The 19295-nt window shown below is 42.9% G+C and overlaps 1 long non-coding RNA gene across 1 annotated transcript in view; it reads left to right on the top strand.

The window, feature by feature from the left end:
• The window catches only part of LOC128929703 (uncharacterized), a 149539-nt gene that overhangs the window by 60997 nt on the left and 69247 nt on the right, over window positions 1-19295 (top strand). The window contains exon 3 of the long non-coding RNA XR_008476689.2: window positions 15763-15885. This is a non-coding gene — a long non-coding RNA (uncharacterized LOC128929703). The remainder of the gene's footprint in view (window positions 1-15762; window positions 15886-19295) is intronic.

Below are 19295 nucleotides of genomic sequence, written 5' to 3'. Positions count from 1 at the left end.
CCATTGTCTTAAGCAAACTAATATAGGAACAGAAAACCTAATAATGCATTGTTCTCACTTACAAGTGGGAGCTAAACATTGAGTATATATGGACACATAGGTACTTGAGAGTGAAGGGTGGGAGAAAGGAAAGGATTGAAAAACTACTTGTTGAGTACTATATTTATTACCTGGGTGACAAAATAATCTATACATCAAATCCCTGTGACACAAATTTCCTGTATAACAAAGCTGCACATGTATCCCTGAACCTAAAACAAAATTTTTAAAAAAGAAAAATTCTAACCACTTTAAAATGTTTTATAAGGCCTTGCAATGGCTGATTCCTGCCTATTTTTCTACATCATTCCATGTTATTTTCTTTCCTTGGTACACTCGTCATTTTTCAGTTCTTCAAACCCACTCTTTCTTGACCTCAAGGCTTTGAATTCAATGTTTCTTACCAGTATTCTGCCAGCAGTAGTCCTTCGGTACTATTTGCTAGAAGACTCCCTATCCTTCAAGAACTGCTGTCATCTTAAATGTGCTTTCCTCAATAAGACCTTCTATGCCCACACTCATGTCTCCCCACCCCTGCCCACTCTGCAACATCGAAGAATTTATAATTAAAAAAAAAAAAAAGCTTGTTAGCTTGATATAATAAAAGTTGTCTCTTTTTTAGTTCCCTTTGCTTTTGAGGTCTTACATGGGAAATCTTTGCCCAACCAATGTCCTGGAGCATTTTCCCTATGTTTTCTCCTAGTAGTTTCATAGTTTCAGGCCTTATATTTACATCTTTAAATAATTCGTTTTGATTTGCTCATGTGGTGAAAGATAGGAGTTTATTTTCATGTTTCTGCATGTAATTATCCAGTTTTCCCAGTACCATTTATTGAAAAGACTGTCCTTTCCCTCTTGTATGTTCTTGGTGCCTTTGTCAAAGATGAATTGGTTGTAAATGTGTGGGATTTATATGGGTTCTTTATTCTGTTCCATTGGTCTGTGTGTCTGTTTTTATGCCAGTACCATGCTGTTCTGGTTACTATGGCTTTGTAGGAAATTTTGAAGTCAGGTAGTGGGACACCTCCAGATTTGTTCTTTTTGCTTAGGATTGCTTTGGCTATTTGAGGTCTGTTGTAATTTCATATAACTTTTAGGATTGTTTTTTCCATTTCTGTGAAGCATGCCATTGTTTTGTTTTATTTAAAAAAATTTTTTCAAACATTTCCGTGGGTACATAGTAGATATATAACGTAGGCATTTTGATAGGGATTGCATTGAATCTGTGAATTGCTCTGAGTATTATTCTAACAATATTAAATTTCCAACCCATGAGTATGAAATAGCTTTCATTTTTCAGTGTCTTCTTCCACTTCTTTCATCAGAGTTTTATAGTTTTTCTTATATAGATCTTTCACTTCTTTGATTAAATGGATTCCTAGATATTTTGTATTTTTTGTAGCTATTGTAAATGGGATGGCTTTCTCATTTTTCAACTTATTCACTGCTGGGTAATATAAATGCTACTGATTTTTGCATTTGTATGTTCTTTAGTTTGTTCCTTCCCCCCCACCCCGCCCCGAAACAGGGTCTTGTTCTGTCACCCAGGCTAGAGTGTAGTGGCACAATCATGGCTCACTGCAGTCTCGACCTCCTGGGCTCAAGCAACCGTCCCAACCTTAGCCTCCCAAGTAGGTGGGACTATAGGTGCACAAAACCACATATGGTTAATTTTTAAATTTTTTGTAGAGACTAGGTTTTTCCATGTTAACCAGGCTGGTATCAAACTCCAGGGCTCAACCAATCCACCCACCCTGGCATCTCAAAGTGCTGGAATTACAGGCGTGAGCCACCACACTCAGTTTGTATGTTGATTTTGTATCCTGAACCTTTGCTGAATTTATTAGTTTATCAGTGTTTTAGTGGAGTCTTTCAATTTTTCTAGGACTAACATTATGTAATCTGAGAAAGCTAATTTGATTTCTTTCTTTCCAGTTTGGATGCGCTTTACTTATTGTCTTGCCTAATTGCTCTGGCCTAATATTCCTTTTATAAATTTTTATATCTATTTAGTTTTGTTCTATGTTTTCCTCTTTCTCATTCTGGAAAGAATAGTGTCTTTCACTTTAAGACAGTTATTTTTATTTTTCCTATAACAAAAACACATTCTTCCTACTTTGCAAACTGTGCCTGCAAGGCACTTCCCTTTGCCTTTATTAGTTCTAGTGGTTTTATTTAAATATGTTGATTAAAATTTTTAACCATAAGTAACCTCCTTTTTTGGTAGCAGAAAAAACTAGGTTATAGATAATTGTGATTGTGAATTATCTGTCACGTACCAACATTATATAGCAGATCAGCCAATTTTATGAATATACAGTCTCACTGTTTTTATAGATATGTGCTTCTTCACAGTGCAGTTGTTTTAATGTGGCAGAAAGAATGTTTATTAACAGGCCCATATGAAAATAAGAAGCCAAAAGTACATACAATTAAACTTACGCTTAGCAATAAATTTTCAGTAGTTATCTGACTTAGAAATAACCTAGATATTTAATGAATATCTATTACTTGGCATAATTTTAAGATTGCAAATTGCTAAAAAGATTTTGGAAACCATTTTTAGGCAGATATTATAAAACATAATTATTGTCAAAAAGTTCATTTATAAAATTTTATTCTACTCACATCAATATAATACATGTGATAACTCAGAAGCAGCTATTTTATTGAATCAATAATTTTAAACTAGTTTTATCTAACAAATATTTCCCAAAGTCACATGAACTTAAAAAATTGGGGGTTAATTCCTATATTTCTGAAAGCTTTATAAATATTTAATTGATAGAAACAATTTGTTCCTAAGCCTATCAGAATAGAGCTTCTTTATAAGGTTTTATAAATTAATTGAATAATACCATCAGGAGGAAAATATCACATATGCATAACATACATATATACATATATGAACATACAGATAGATGTAAATGGAGAACTTATAGCTTCCATTCTAAAATTGTAGCCATCAGTCAGGTAAACACAGTAATACAAAGCTCACCGGTTTATATAAAATGATTGGCTCTCGTCTTTACTGCACTTTAATTTTTTTATCCAAATCGTGTTTTTAGTGAATGGAACAAGTTGTTACCTGACCAATGTGAGAGCAAAAGTATTTTTTACCAATACGATGGAGGAAACTTTTAAGATAATGTAATGTAATTGCTCTTGGGGGGGGCCCTTGAGTCCCATAGAGTCTCCAGCGGGGCTCCAGTGAGTGTAGGTAGCTGAGGGGCGGGAGTGGGAAGGGAAAAGTCTGGCAGGACTGAACAAAAATGTGAAGGAGGTAGGGGTTTAAAGGAGGACATATCAAAAAGAAGGAGGAATGGAGCAAAGAGAAGATAGAGGTTTTATAGATGCTACTTTAGGGAAGTCACTGAAGTCCCAAACTAGCCTTAGTAAAATTATATCATCAAGAAAGGAAGCACACAGAGTTAATGCATAGGCAGTGGCGCACAGAGTCAGCAGGGGTTTCAGAAGGAGGATGGTGCGAGGTTCAGTCCACTGAAAAGCTCCCATGTTCATAACTCATGATACCTCGCAGACAATGGAGCCTGGCACTCTAATCCCAGCTCTCTGTCTTAAAACAGAAAAGCCTGGGAATCTAACCCAACCTCTTGCTTTTCTTTTTTCTTTCTTTCTTTTTTTTTTTTTAAGATGGAGTCTCTCTCTGTTACCCAGGCTGGAGTGCAATGGTGCAATCTCAGCTTACTGCAACCTCCACATCCTGGGTTCAAGCAATTCTCCTGCTTCAGCCTCCTGAGTAGCTGGGATTACAGGCATACACCACGACACCGGGCTAATTTTGTGTTTTTAGTAGAAATGGGGTTTCTGCATGTTGGTCAGGCTGGTGTTGAACTCCTGACCTCAGGTGATCTGCCCACATCGGCCTCCCAAAGTGCTGGGATTGTAGGCGTGAGCTACCATGCTGGGCCACCTAGCCTGTTTCTTACAGAGAAACCTGAGATTCCAACCCAGCCTTTTGTTTGCTTGGGATTGTAGCCCAGTTCTTACAAGCAGAGAAGCCTAGGACACTTAACCCAACTTCGAGAATATACTCCGAATCTCAAGAATCAAAATCTGTGCTTCCCATTCTTCAACAGACTGTCATCTGGAGCCCTGGATTGGATCAGGAGTCAGGCTCACCAGTGGAGCTCCGATCAGTCAGTCAGGAGGGAAGACGAAAGCTTCAAAGGTGGTCACCTGGGGTCCTGGGTGAGAGGCCTAGGGATCCAATGATGAGTCTGGATGCAGTCATCCAGATGGAGATATGGAGTTGTGACATCATACATGTTAAAGATAAAAATCATTCTGATACTTGTTCAGACCGGAATACAGTCCTGCAAAGAAGACTGTATTCAAGACTAGTCCAATAGATCTGTCAGCAGTAGGAGGGACTCAGGAAAGGTGCACAGCAGGTTGAGCCCAGCTGAGAAGAAGGCTCAGAGGAGCCCAGCTAAAATTTGGTCAAGGAGAGAGTCATTGTCAGTCCCTATGCCTTTTAGTGCTTGAGTTGTTTGGATTACAAAGCCAGATCCTGAAAAACTGTTGAAGTGTTTTTTTGTGAAAAGAAAATTTATGCTAAAAAAAATTAGTAGAAGACTCACTCTGTCTTCTGCTCATTTTTGTAGTATCTTATGTTTAGGTATGGGGGACCAGGGTGGGTTATAGACTCAGATTCTCTCTGCAATCATTGCAGGGGCAGAGAGAACAGTGCTGAGATGTAGAAGCATCAAGTCTTATAGCTGCAAAGATCTTAGTATAGTGGTTCTCAAACTTTAATGTACATTAGAAATGCCAGGTGCATGTGTCAAGGAAAAATGCTGAGATATAGAGGCAGCAAGTCTTTCAGGTGTAAAGACTAAGGTGCACATTAGAAATGTTAGGGGTGTGTGTCAAAGATGCAAATTCCCAGGCCATATTCGGACCCACTGAAATAGAATTTCTGCAGAGGCCAGGAGTCTACATTTCAACACCCTCCTGTAAAAATGTTGCTGATGCAGGCTGGGCACGGTGGCTCACACCTGTTATCCCAGCACTTTGGGAGGCCAAGGTGGGTCAGAAGGTCGAGACCAGCCTGACCAACGTGGTGAAACACTGACTCTACTAAAAATACAAAAATTAGCGGGGCGTGGTGGCATGCGCCTGTAATCCCAGCTACTTGGGAGGCTGAGGCAGGAGACTTGCTTGAACCTAGGAGGTGGAGGTTGTAGTAAGCTGAGATCATGCCACTGTACTCCAGCCTGGGCAACAGAGCAAGACTCCATCTCAAAAATAAATAAATAAATAAATGTTGCTGATGCAAGTAGTTTCTCCAGCAGCACTTTGAAAAACACCCCCTCTTCTTACTCCCACCCTCTCCCTATGTCTTCTCCCCACGATTCAAAACCCAGAGTCCCACAGTCTGTGTTGGAATTGAGTGAAGGCAGCCCATGCCTTCCCTAGGCAGCTTTTACGGTTAGAATGTCTCTTCTCTTCCCACGAGGTTAAAAGGTATCTCTCCCCTACTTACTCACATCATCGACCTTCAGAGAGGTGGTCCATCTTGGACCTTTAAATGCTCAACACCAAGATCACATCTGTAACCAGTCTTCCCTAGGACACTTGGTTACAAACAGAGTTCCAGGAATGATTCTAACCCTGTTTTACCAGTTCTTCCCCCTTTGCTGAGCATGCCTCACACAGTTCATAAATAGTCTTATATCATCCCGGCTTCCTACAGGTCCTGCTCCTCTCCTGCCTGGCTCCTCAATGCAAGGCAGGAAGGCCTGTGAGGTCAGGATGCTGCCATACCTGCTGCTGCTGATCTCTATAGTGAAAAGCTATGGCAGTGCCCCAAGAGCAGCTGCCCTGAGAGACCAGAGCAACTGAGTCTTTCTGGAGCACTCAGTGGCCCAGTACCTGGCTTACTGCTCTTAGCCATGCAGGAGCCCCCAGGCGTCCCTGTAGGTTTCTCCACATCCACAGGGCCCTTGAGAAAAATGGCTCCTTCAGCTTCTGCTTGTAATCTTACTCTGCAAAGGGCTCAGTCAGATGCCCATCCTTGGGGCTGGGCCAGGGTCCAGGAATTGACACATCTTATTCTCCCAACCCAGTCCTTTGTGAAGCACACACTTCCTTGTGCTTTTTGTACAGGAAAAACAGAAGAGTGATGTGGAGGACTTAACCCTACTACTCAGTTACGCCTGCCCAGACATGTCAGATCCAGCATGGGGCCCCCATCACATTCCTGACCCTGTTTCACAAGCAGGGCTGGCTTCGTGGGAGTGTAGCCCATGCCATCACCTAGACCCATCCTCACAGGGAGCCCTGTGCTTGTTTTAACACTCTGCTGTCACTGCTATGATTTTTTTTATTTTACCAATTTTATACTGCTCTTGTGTTTTGTAAATGAAGTCAGACAGCAGTGGCATGGTGCATGGGTGGGGGCAGAGGATCCCACGATGGCAGTGGGATAGGCATGGGCCTGAGTTCACCACCACAGTGGGCAGGGGCACATGCATGCCAAGTGGTTGGCCTGGCAGCCTGCAGCAGGACCCAGGCCAAGACTGAAAACGATGACAGTGCAGCAGTAGCAGAGCCACAGTGGTGGCCCATGCAGCCATGGCGCTGAGAGAGAGAGGACTCTGTGAGAGGAGTGGCAGGATCACTGGTGGCAGCCAGATCACCCACCTGTCCCCAGAACCCTTCTGTCTTAGTTTGTTAGTGCTGTTCCACCAAAACAGATGAGACTGAGTAAACTATGAAGAACAGAAATGTATTTCTTACAGTTCCCAAGGCTGGGATGTTCAAGATCAAGACGCTAGCATTTGGTGACTAGGGCCTTCTTGTTTTGTCCCCACACAAGGCAGAGGGGTTAAAAGGGCAAAAGGGAAGAGTGCTGTGTCCTTATGTGGAGAAAGAGAGGAATAACAAAAGGGCTGAATAGCTCCCTTGAACTTCTTTTTAGTACTTTTTTTTTCAAACGGAGTTTCGTTCTTGTTGCCCGGGCTGGAACGCAATGGCACGATCTCGGGACCTCCATCTCTTGGATTCAAGCGGTTCTCCTGCCTCAGCTTCCAAGTAGATGGGATTACAGACATATGCCACCATGCCTGGCTAATTTTGTATTTTTATTAGAGATGGGGTTTTGCCATGTTGGCCTGGCTGGTCTTGAACTCCTGATCTCGTGATCCGCTCGCCTCAGCCTCCCAAAGTACTGGGATTATAGGCATGAGCCACTGCACCCAGCCCTGGAACCTCTTTTATAATGTTGATAATTCCATTCATAAGAGATCTGCCCTCATGCCATAATTACCGCCTAAAGCCCCCACCTCAAAATACTGTTGCATTGGGGGTTAAGTTTCAACATATGTTTTGAAGGGGACACAAATATTCAAACCCTAGCACCATCTCTGCACCATCTGCACAAATATTAATGGTGGCCTGAATGCCAAGCCAGTTAATGCCAGCACTCGGGCAGTAAACTTTGTAAATTATTACAACATAAAGGCATATACACTGCAGTAAAGCATCCCAAGGAATTATTCTTTAATGAGATTAGACCCTGGTTTTGGAAACTGCTGTAACAGTGCAAAGAAAAGACCCACAGCCTTGAAATAGAAATTAAATTTAAAGTTTATTGCATTCAATGGAAAAGAACATGATTTTCATACAAAGTGTTAGGTGAACCAATTTTTTAAATAACAAGGACAATTTTATAAATCATTTCCTTTGTAATTGAGGATGTAGTGATAGAATGCATAAACAGCCTGCGTTGTGTAAAGCCATGAAGCCACTTTTGGTTTCTTGCATGACTTTCACAAGTGACAGAAAATATTAGATGAAAATTTTAAAGCCATTGTATAAAATTACTTTAAATTCAGACTACATGAAATTGATTTATAAGAAGAGTGAAATCTTTTTAGAAAAATTGGTCATGAGAATCACTAGCTGTGGATATACTAAAATTTATATATTTCAAAATAATTTACTAGAAATTTTATCTGATTTTTTTTTTTGCTTTTGAGACAGAGTTTTGCTCTTGTTGCCCAGGCTATAGTGCAGTGGCGTAATATTGGCTTACTGCAACCTCTAACTCCCAGGTTCAAGCGGTTCTCCTGCCTCAGCCTTCTGAGTAGTTGGGACTACAGGGACGTGTCACCTCGCCTGGCTAATTTTTGTATTTTTGTATTTTAGTAAGTTATGTTGTCCAGGATGGACTGGATCTCTTGACCTCGTGATCTGCTTGTCTTGGCCTCCCCAAATGCTGGGATTACAGGCATAAGTCACCGCGTCCAGCCTATCTGATAAATTTATTTGTTTCCATAGTCTATAAAAACTCGAAATTGCTCAGTAACAGTTGCATCATCATATTCTTCTCAAAATTAAAAAATCAATGATCAACTTTCAGTCTTTCATTTGCCGAGAGCAACTCACATTGCCTTCAATTATATTAATAGAAAATAAAATTGCTAAAAGTATAAATGAGATGGCAGAAAAACAAGCCATCTTACCATTAGTCACATATTAATAAAGTATTATTATGTATTGTTTTACATAAAATTATGACACTAGGCCGGGCACAATGGCTCATGCCTGTAATCCCAGCACATTGGGAGGCTGAGGCAGGCAGGTCACCTGAGGTCAGATGTTCAAGACCAGCCCTGGCAACATGGTAAAACCCTATCTCTACTAAAAATGCAGAAATTAGCCAGGCATGGTGGCACATGCCTGTAATCTCAGCTACTCAGGAGGCTGAGGCAGAAGAATCGCTTGAACCCAGGAAGTGGAGGTTGCAGTGAGCCAAGATCGTGCCACTGCACTCCAGCCTGGGCAACAGAGCAGAACTCCATGTCAAAAAATAAAAATAAATAATAAAATAATGACACTAAAAGTTATTTTGTAATATGTACATTTATGTTGCTATCCATATATTGCTATTTATTACTCCTATTATGTTTTATAAGTAAAAAAAAATATATCATCAGTGCTACCTGATACAGAAGAACAAAATATCTGCAGTAATTCGCTTTGGCTGGGATCTTTTGCTTCTTCTCCTTTTTCTTTCCCCTTTCTCACTTGCATTAACCCAAATATGCACAATACTATGTAGAAGCTTGATCTGCAATCATCTTCTCCCTATTAGTCATTCTGCTCAGGATACCTGTACTCAGGAATAACTCTGTGTTAAATGCTTGAAGCAGGCAGAGAGTGCTTTGGGCCACTGTCTCTCTTCCTGCTTTCTTACTTGCTTTCAATATCCCAAAGTGATAGGTTAGGCAGAAGAGACTATTGACATCTCTTGTGCCTCCTTGGTGGAGACCATCTGGGTCTTCTCCAAGCTAGGGTACCAGTTACCTTATCTGCAGCTTTGCAGCAGCAGGAAGGAAAAAGGCAAGTCAAATGCTGAGGTCCTCGAGTTTTAATTTCCTTCCTGGGAGAACTCCCTTCAGTCCAGTAATATGCTGTAGACGTGGCTCTGGAAAGAGCATCTTATCTCTCTTATTGGATACCTGACAAGTTGACTATGTACCTTACCCAGGTTACAAGAATTACAGAAAGATTAGATCTTGGGAGTATAGATAGACGGGGAGGCAGCAGAGAATAAAATTTAATTTCCTGTTCTTTGGACATTATGGCATCATCCTTTCCAAAGATAAACCATTACATGTGAGTCCCTGTTTCCAGCCCGACCTCTGGTTCTACCTTGCAGACAAGTGATCCCATACCTGTAACATGTGGTTCATCTGTTCCATGCCTACAGGGCCTGAGGTTCCTTGGCTGGAGCCAAGGAATACTCCAGTCTTCATATTACCTGTAACTCTGGTTTCTGCATGAAGTCTCAGGACATTTGAGTCCCTAGTGTTTTTTGTTTTTTTTGTTGTTTGTTTGTTTTTTGAGACAGAGTCTCCATCTGTTGCCCAGGCTGGAGTACAATGGCACGATTTCAGCTCACTGTAACCTCCATCTCCCAGGTTCAAGAGATTCTCCTGCTTCAGCCTCCTGAGTAGCTGGGATTATAGGTTCCCACCACCAAACCCAGCTAATTTCTGTATTTTAAGTAGATGCAGGGTTTCACCACACTGGTCAGGCTGGTCTCAAACTCCTGACCTCATGATCTGCCCGCCTTGGCCTCCCAAAGTGCTGTGATTACAGGTGTGAGCCACTGCACCCAGCTAGAGCCCCTAGTTCTTTACTGACCTCAGAACCACAGCTTTGCCTTATCCTTTGGCTTCCATGAATTCCTTGATTCTTAACTGGCTGTCTGGTTCCTGGCTGATGACCCCTCTCCAGGCCGAAGCCCTGTCGCAGTCTCACACAAGCTTGCTTCACTAGTCCTGGTCCATCTCCAACATCCTCCATCATCTTTGATGCTGGTGTGACAAAATATTCCCTGTTCCTTCCTCAACACTTTACTCATAAGCTGACAATCATCTCAGTTGTACTGGTCATAGTGATGATTCACTAGGACAATCCCTTAGGAAATAAACTCTTCTGAGAATTCCAGGAAAAGTGCTTCTGCAAGTCACCCGGACGTTGCCTCTGCCATTTTCATATAAACGGTAGATCCCTCCTTTCTTGTAGCAGCCAACCACTGTGCTTTCACAAACATTTCATGTTGCGAACAGATGAGCTTTTTGTAAATCAGACTATTTTATAAGTGATCCAGAACATCTCTTTATTAAGAGAATCCTGAGAAAAATCTTACAAAATAAAAAATCTTACTTTCACTAATCTAATTGCCGAGTAGCTGGGATTATAGACATGCACCACCACGCCCAGGTAATTTTGTATTTTTAGTAGAGACAGGGTTTCTCCATGTTGGTCAGGCTGGTCTTGAACTCCCAACCTCAGGTAATCTGCCCATCTTGGCCTCCCAAAGTGCTGGGATTACAGGCGTGAGCCACCGCACATGGCCATTGGGTGTGTTCTTTAAGGGGCACCTGGGTTCTCTGCCACCTCACTGCTCCCACCACTGCTCTGCATGTTCATGACAAATGGATCTCTTCCCAGCTGCAAGCCTTATCTACCTCACTTACGTGTTTATATCTCTCATAGCAGAACTAGTGTTTTGGATATTACGTTGAAGGACTGGAGATCCTTTCTGAAATACAGTTTTTAAAAACGTGCAGATTAACTATGATTGCAGATGAAAGTTTTTACTGGTGAAAACGGTTTGTTATTAATGTTGCCTAGCATCAGAAAAACAAAAGTTGTGAGAGTTACAGGTGACATCTTCATGGAGAAAATGCAGCAGCTGTTCTGCTTTCAAGAACAGTCCTCTTGGAATTAGTATATGTACTTTTTGAAAAAGAAATTTAGGTCTTAAGCATGCATGGAGGCTGCCTACTTGACAAGCCACCTTTCTGCCAAAGTCCAGCCTTTGCTGTCTCTATCAGCAGCAGGTTGCACATAGGGAGGAGGGGGCTTGGCTCTCATCAAGCTGTCTCCATCTGCACAGCCACAGAGGGCTCTATCTGCTCTCAGCCCCGACTTCTTTGGGGGCTTTGGACTTAGAAGACCCCTGGAGGAGTTCAGAGTCTGCCTCTAGCCAAAAAGGCTGATTTCCCCAGCATCTTTCCACTCAACTCAGATAACACCACTTCTCAAAAACTGCCCTGTCTTCTTTCTTCTCCCTCAGCTCAGGGGCTTGGAGGGGAGAATTAATTTGCCCAAGAGACACAGCTAGTGACTGACAGAGCCAGATTCCAGTTATGATCTGCTTCCTTTTGAACTATATTTGACATTTGGGGCAAGCAGAGATCTTTGGAGCCAGTACAGGAGTGGTGGGAGCAAGGGATGCCTCTCCATTTGCAGAGAATCACTTCAGGTCTGTTTATTTGAAGAATCCCAGGAGAGGAGCTGAGGGAGGATGAACTGCCAGCTCTTCTGTACCCACTTCATTCTGCATTTCTTTCCTGTCTGAAGGGCCATCAGAACCACAGGGCTTGCTTGGACTCCTAAAATGAACAGTGAGAGCTTCCATTCCTATAAGATTTTTTGAGAAACTATACGGGAATTCTCCTGTAGTTATAATTTTCAAAACCAAAGAGCAGACCTCTTCTATAACCCTAACCCCAGTATACACACAGCTCTCTTTTCCTTCCAGCTCAGACAGTGTGACCACTTGAGGGAGGGAAGGACTGGTCTACACTGGTGCTGGGAAGCCTCAGTGGTGCTGTTCTCCCTCTAAGAGGGAAGAGTGAGGGTCTGGAGAAATTCAAGCCAGCAGCTGCTTTCTAGTGGGGCAGGAGTGATCAAGGTACTACCAACTTACTAGCAGCAAATGGGGAGGATAATGACAATAGCTGCCATCTATTGATCCCTTGCTGTAAATTAATACTGGAGCTAAACAGCTTTCCCCAGATCATCTCACTTAATTCTCATGGCAGTCCTGTGAAGAAGATACTATTATTATCTCTTACTTTTTAATGGTGGATAATGACAATAGCTGCCATCTATTGATCCCTTACTATAAATTAATACCAAGGCTAAACAGCTTTCCCCAGATCATCTCATTTAATTATCATGGCAATCCTGTGAAGAAGATAATGTTTATTATCTCTTACTTTTTAATGGTGGAAAAGCCAAAAAATAAAAACATAGCAGGGATGAAAAGTATACCCATTGATGTTTCAAAATATGATCTCACTATATACAAGAGAGAAGGGCAAATTCTATTCATGGTCAGTGTAATCAGCCCCCATCCATCCATCCATCCATCCATCCATCCATCCATCCATCCATCCATCTTCCAGGAGTCCACAGTCTTCATGCCACTGTTCTGCAATGCTCACCCCATCCATTCCTGCTGCTAAGTTCTAGCATTTCAAGTGAATGGACAGCATTGAGTGATTCCAGACAACCTTGACATTTGTCCAGTGGCCAGGCCAATTTATGCTTCAGTAGTTTTAGGAGAGAGCCAAGGACAGAGCCAGAGTGGCCAGCTGCTCCAGAAATTACACCCTGTGGCCCGGAGCAGCTGGAGAAAGTCACCCCTCCTGCCCTCCTTCACACAAAAGAGCCTCCTTAGTCCTGGCCTGTGTGTGTGTGACAAACTGATTTAGAAATTATTATTCTGTCTTCATCTCTCCCTAAATCTCTGTTGGGAATAGAATTGTGGTAGGTTTTAGATAACAGCCTCACAGCCTTTATTTTATTTATCTGACAAGTTTGACTCTGGGGACACCAGCTGCTAGCTTTTGCAACGTAGCATGAAAATTATTAACGTTTCGGCCAAGGGTTCTATACCTTCATAGCAGAACTGCCAGGGCTGATGATAGCAATACTCAGTACTTTTGGGAAAAAACGTGCATGACCCCTGTGCAAGAAGCTGTGAGGGAAAACTCTACAAGCTTGAAATGAAATTTCCTGGAGGGATTTTCTCGGCTGGCTTTGTAGTCCTTATTCACGCCCCTGAAGCAGCCACAGGCAGTAAGTTCTTTCAGAGGCAAATACCTTTTGTGGTTCGTGTGGGAAATGTGTTTGTTCCACTATTAGACTTTATTTCCTCCTCTGGGTATGGCAGATGCAGAGCAGAAGAAGCAACTGGAGAAGAGACTAAAAAAAAAAAAAAAAAAAAAAAAGAAAGAAAGAAAAGAAAGTAAAATAAAAGAGTAAAAGAGAGGGATTAAAATAGAAATAAGCAGAGCTGCCTGTTTGCTGGACAGGTTGAAGTGCCGAGATATAGCCGAATGAGCCATTGTGATGGAGTGCTAAAGGGGCCTGGGCTGAAGATGCTATGGTGCGAACTGGCCAGGGCAGGTTGTTGAGAGGGAGGGAAGCTGGAGCAGGTGCTGGGAGAAAGCAGGCAGGATGAAGGGAACAGCCAGACTGGTGGGACCTGGTATCCAGAGACATGGGGCCTGGCAAGGGGAGAAAAGGAGGACGGTGAGTTTGCTGCATTAGAAGGACCTGGTAAGAGGTGATAAGTGTCCCAATAGTTGAGAGAAAGGGTAGAGTCCAACAGTAGGTCTTCTCAGACAAGGCAAGTAGATAGGACAGCAGAGGGCCTGAGAGAGAACTGACAAGGTTAGAGACACTGAGCAGTTTCCCAGAAGGCAGTCGAGAGACTTAGACATAGGGCACAATCCAATGATGAAGGCAGACTCATTCAAGCTCACTCTTCTTGGTAAAAATGTAAAAAATAATGGCAGAATCAGATTTGTCAGAGCCAGAGCCAAAGGGTCAGAGTGAGGCCGGCAACTAAAGTGTGGATGATGCGGCAACAAGGCTGCCCCAGAGCTCCTCAACCCAGCTTCCCAAACTGAGGTTGTTGGTCTAGAGTCTGGGACCAGAGCTGAGCTTACAGCAGTGAGGGAAGATGGTGGGCAGATTATCAACCTGGGTGAGAGTGGCAGGGCTTCAGGTTTGTTACCTTTGCATAATTTGAAGACCTGGGGTACAAAACTGCTACAGTGTAGAGCTGTGGTTCTCAGCCCTCATTATGCGTTAGAATCACCCAGGGAGATATAAAATATACTGATACCTAGGCAATCTCCTTCTTCTACTCCCACATTAATTAGATGAAAATCTATTATACTGGCATTGATATAATTCCATGCCAGCAAAGGTGGCAAACCACTGACTTACAGGCAAAAGTGGAACTATCGATATCCATAAAAGGCGTGCTATGCAGTACAACAGCCACTGTCAATATGTGGCGACTGAGCATTTCAGATGAGGCTAGTTGGAATCGAAATGTGCTGTAAGCCTGAAATATACACTGAATTTTGAAGATCTAGTCTGAATAAGCAACCCAAAATATCTCATTAATAGTGAGATACTTGTTTAAATGATGTTTTGATTCATTGGGTTAAATAAGTTGTAGTATTAATTTCATCTACTCGTTTTCACTGGCTCTAATGTGTCTTCTAGAAAATTCACACTGGTATATGTCATTTGCATTGTATTTCTTTTGAATGGTGTTGCACCAGAGCTGCTGCTTTTATTTCTGATTCACAAACCACACAACTGAAATTGCTTTTCCAATATTGCTGCTGCAGATGGTAATCCACTGGGAAGAAAGTTTTCTATATGTCTCTTCAAAATGGGTAGAAAACATACCTGTGTTCCAAGGCTGACGCAGTGGTGACCATCAAACAACCTCCAGAAAATCTCGTTACTAGGTTTACAATACTCTACAGCCACAGGGACACATGTTTGATAGATTGGTTCTTAAAGTTATAAAGCCTAAAGGATCTTTAATGTTGTCAATGCCCACATTGTCTGCAGTCAGCAGAGGTAGTAAAATAGCAAAATGGGATTAAAAATAATAAGCTGACCAAGACTTGTGCAGAAAATGGATTGAAGAGGCCAGATGTACTGCCTTTGGCTCTGATTAGACAATAAATGAATTCCCAAAACTTAACTCTCATGAAAGATTAGCAGATGAGACTGTGGTTTCTTCCTCAGCAGCTAAGGCCAGGAGCACATTCCTAAGCCAGATAACACTGTGTTATATTGCAGGACACTAACGAGGAGGTCAGAAATGAATCACAGGCTCAAGAAATTTTTTCCACCCACCCACACAGATAGGACCATATTGTAAAACTCCCTGCCTGGTCAACTTTCATCAGCAAAAATCACTGCTTAAAACTCCTTGGAAAGGTCCTTAACAAGGGCTGTTGTCAAAGAATTCCCTGTGTAGTACCAAGGCCTTTGCCTTGGATTCATGCCTCCCACTAAAAAAAGACATGGAACCCAACACAGACTTATTAATCTTTATTTTTCTCATTGACACAGGCACTGATGACTCACTTCTCACTTGAGTCCAGACCCATCTGGATTGCCTGCAAAAAGCTCTTGGCAGTGACCTGAAAACACATGTAAATTAGCCAGCCGATTCTAACCAGGACCTGCAGACTGGTAATTCATTCCCTTGTCCCAGACTTGTCTGACAAGCACCCCAAGCAACTCTGAGTTCCATCCTGCAATTCTCAGTCAGGCTCAAGAAGAGCTCCAATTTTATCTGGGCATGGTGATACATGACTATAATCCCAGCTACTCAGGAGGCTTGAACCCATGAGGTGAAGGTTGTGGTGAGCCAAGATTGTGCCACTGCACTCTAGCCTGGGCAACAGAGCAAGACTCTGTCTCAAAAATAATTAAAATTAAATTTAAGAAAAAGAAAAAACCATATGATGGCACTGAGCCTCTTTGACTCTATTTGACTCTAGCTTGACTCTAGCTTGACTCCAGAAGTGGAGAACTACATTTGTTTCATGCATTAAGAGTGGCCGCCTCTGAATGGGAACCAGAATCTATAAACTTTTAAAGGCAGAATCATTGTGTTGATTCTGTATCAGTCAGGTGGGTTAGATTGTACTGTGGTAACAAACATTCATCAGAGCTTGGTGACTTCCACTGCAAGGTTGATGTCTTGCTCATCCTATATGCTCATGCAGGGTTAGTAGGAGCTCTACTTTTTATTGTCCTCCCTCATCTACAGTAGTTGAACCATTGTGTGGATGGGCAAATGCCCCTACTGATGTCAAGAGCATGGAGAAAATTCTGGACTCTTGGGGGTGAGACTCCCTGGGAAACAGATTCTGTGACAGGTGTTTTTTTGTGGATGTTTGTTTGCTTGCTCTTGGGAACAACACCTGTAAGGGAGTGAGGAAGCTGGAATGAGCAGAGAGAAGAGCTGAGCTGCCATGCAGATGCAACAGAGGCCTCAGCCAATTCTACCAGGGTGCTCTGGAGCTGAGATGATTCTTCTGAATTGTCCCAAATTGAGCCAAGGATCCCCAGCCTTTTGGGCCAGAAGCTCCCTTCAGCAAGGGGCAATTCCTGGAAGGCTCAGATGTGAGCATTCAGCAGCCAACATTCATGGCAGCTTAAGGAAATGGGGGCCTTGGCCCTAAAAGGAGAGATCTGAGTGATACACCAGAGCATCCTCTTGCACTGATCAACTCTACTGGCTTTGTATAAGTCCAGTCCACCTGGGAACAGCTCTTCTGAAATTCTGGTTGGTCTCTTCACTACAGACTAGAGGGATGGTATATTGCCTGAGTAGCTGCAGCTGGCCTCAAGGTCATTCATTTTATATTCTTCTTAACTGTTGCCTTTGCCAGTCAAGGTGTCTAACCTGGTAGGATGACCCAAACCATCATCCCCAAGTTTCTGGTCATTTTGCTGTTCTCAAGCCATGGCTGCTGCATTCACCAACTTAACACCAAAAGTAGGCAGGAGAGCACCATGACAAGCCCCCAGCAGGTCACCAGAGTGTCAGACTTATTCTGCCCTGCCTTCACTGTGGAACAGCAGCCCTACCTCCCTCTACAAGCTGGTCAATCACCCCAGCTAGTGTGGGGACATTGCCTTCTGGTCTTTTAGCACGAGGAGCCCAAGGTGACTAGGCAGGAGCCAAGGCTTAAAGTTTAATGGGACACTTGCCATGTCCCCTGGTGCAAGTGTTTCCCTCGGGGAACCACAGAGCCTAATGTTGCAGCAATGACAAGCATTAATTGCCAAGTGGGACACTGGGAATGCTGGTATGCAGGACCTTTCCCAGTCTAATTCCTTGGTTTCTGGGCCCATGTATCCTACCTATTAGGGATATCAACTCATATAAAAGTCTTTGATTTAGGGCTGCATCCTGAAGAAAGGAACCCTGTCTTCACAGAGTGAAGTACCTCTTCCATGGTGGATGCCCCCTAGTGGGCACTAACCTGCATTGCAAAGGTCTTGACTCCGTAGGCCCACTCCTGTAGGTCCATATCTATGTGCTCTTTCCCCAGTCCCCAGTCTTACACTCTTTTTTTCAGGCCCCTGGCCAACCAGCCTAGTCATCATTTTTCATAGCCTGAGTTATATACTCCTACTTCAGGCCACTCCTCTTCCCACACAAAGTGAATGACCATGTGCTCAGTCTAATGAGAGGATTTCTCTTTACCATTGATTTTTGGGACTACCCTGAATGGGACTACAGTGCCACAGCAGTCCATTTTTGGCTAGCACCCCTAAACCAAGCTTACACTTCCTTGAATCGGTCTTAGCCCTTTCCTCTTCTCTGTCAGCTTGTCTGTAAGGCACACTCCATGTGGCCACAAGTCTTGTCTAGGGGAGAGACATTGGTATAAGGGTGATGGATGTCATGGGGTCTGGGCCATCTATTAACATAGCTTACATTCACCCTCTGGCCCTGCTCACACATAATCCCAGATGTACGGCTTCCATTATCATGATTGCTGTTAGGCTTGCCAGCTTTATGACTTGGTAGGTTAGATACTACTTAGCTCATGCTGGGTAGCTTTGGCCACATGGTCACTTGTCAGATGCTCCATCTCTCTTAGGGAAGTGGCATGCCAGGAGCTGTTTTTAAGGTCTCCTCTGTAGATGGCATGGCCTTGCTCCAGGACTCTGGGGTCTACCATATGATTCTCTTACTGGGGTTTGTCATAAGCTCCACATGGTGAATTCTTCCATCACAGATAACTAATATCAATAGGGTCTGCTCAATCATGTTGCCCAAGCAATACGGAATTGCATCTTATAGGTACTGTGAATCAGAGCTGACAGTCTTCCATGTTATCTGGTAAATTGGTCAGAGCAATATCACTAAGTACTTCTCTATAAACCAAAGAAGCCTCCCAAGCATGAGGCTTTCTTCTTAATGGTAGGAAGTGAGGTGCAATAACTTGTTGTTTCTTTTCTTTTTTTTTTTTTTTTTAATTTTTTATTGCATTTTAGGTTTTGGGGTACATGAGCAGAACATGCAAGACAGTTGCGTAGGTACACACATGGCAGTGTGTTTTGCTTCCTTTCTCCCCTTCACCCACATTTGGCATTTCTCCCCAGGCTATCCCTCCTCACCTCCCCCTCCCACTGGCCCTCCCCTTTTCCCCCCAACAGACCCCAGTGTTTAGTACACCCCTCCCTGTGTCCATGTGTTCTCATTTTTCATCACCCGCCTATGAGTGAGAATATGCAGTGTTTCATTTTCTGTTCTTGTGTCAGTTTGCTGAGGATGATGTTCTCCAGATTCATCCATGTCCCTACAAACGACACAAACTCATCATTTCTGATTGCTGCATAATATTCCATGGTGTATATGTGCCACATTTTTCCAATCCAGTCTATTATCAATGGACATTTGGGTTGATTCCAGGTCTTTGTTATTGTAAACAGTGCTGCAATGAACATTCGTGTACATGTGTCCTTATGGTAGAACGATTTATAGTCCTTTGGATATATACCCAGTAATGGGATTGCTGGGTCAAATGGAATTTCTATTTCTAAGGCCTTGAGGAATCGCCACACTGTCTTCCACAATG

This window comes from Callithrix jacchus, chromosome 15, assembly GCF_049354715.1.
Source record: "Callithrix jacchus isolate 240 chromosome 15, calJac240_pri, whole genome shotgun sequence".
Lineage (NCBI taxonomy): Eukaryota > Metazoa > Chordata > Mammalia > Primates > Cebidae > Callithrix > Callithrix jacchus.
Note: the sequence above shows the minus strand (reverse complement) of the source record. Positions and strands in the feature narration are given on the sequence as shown.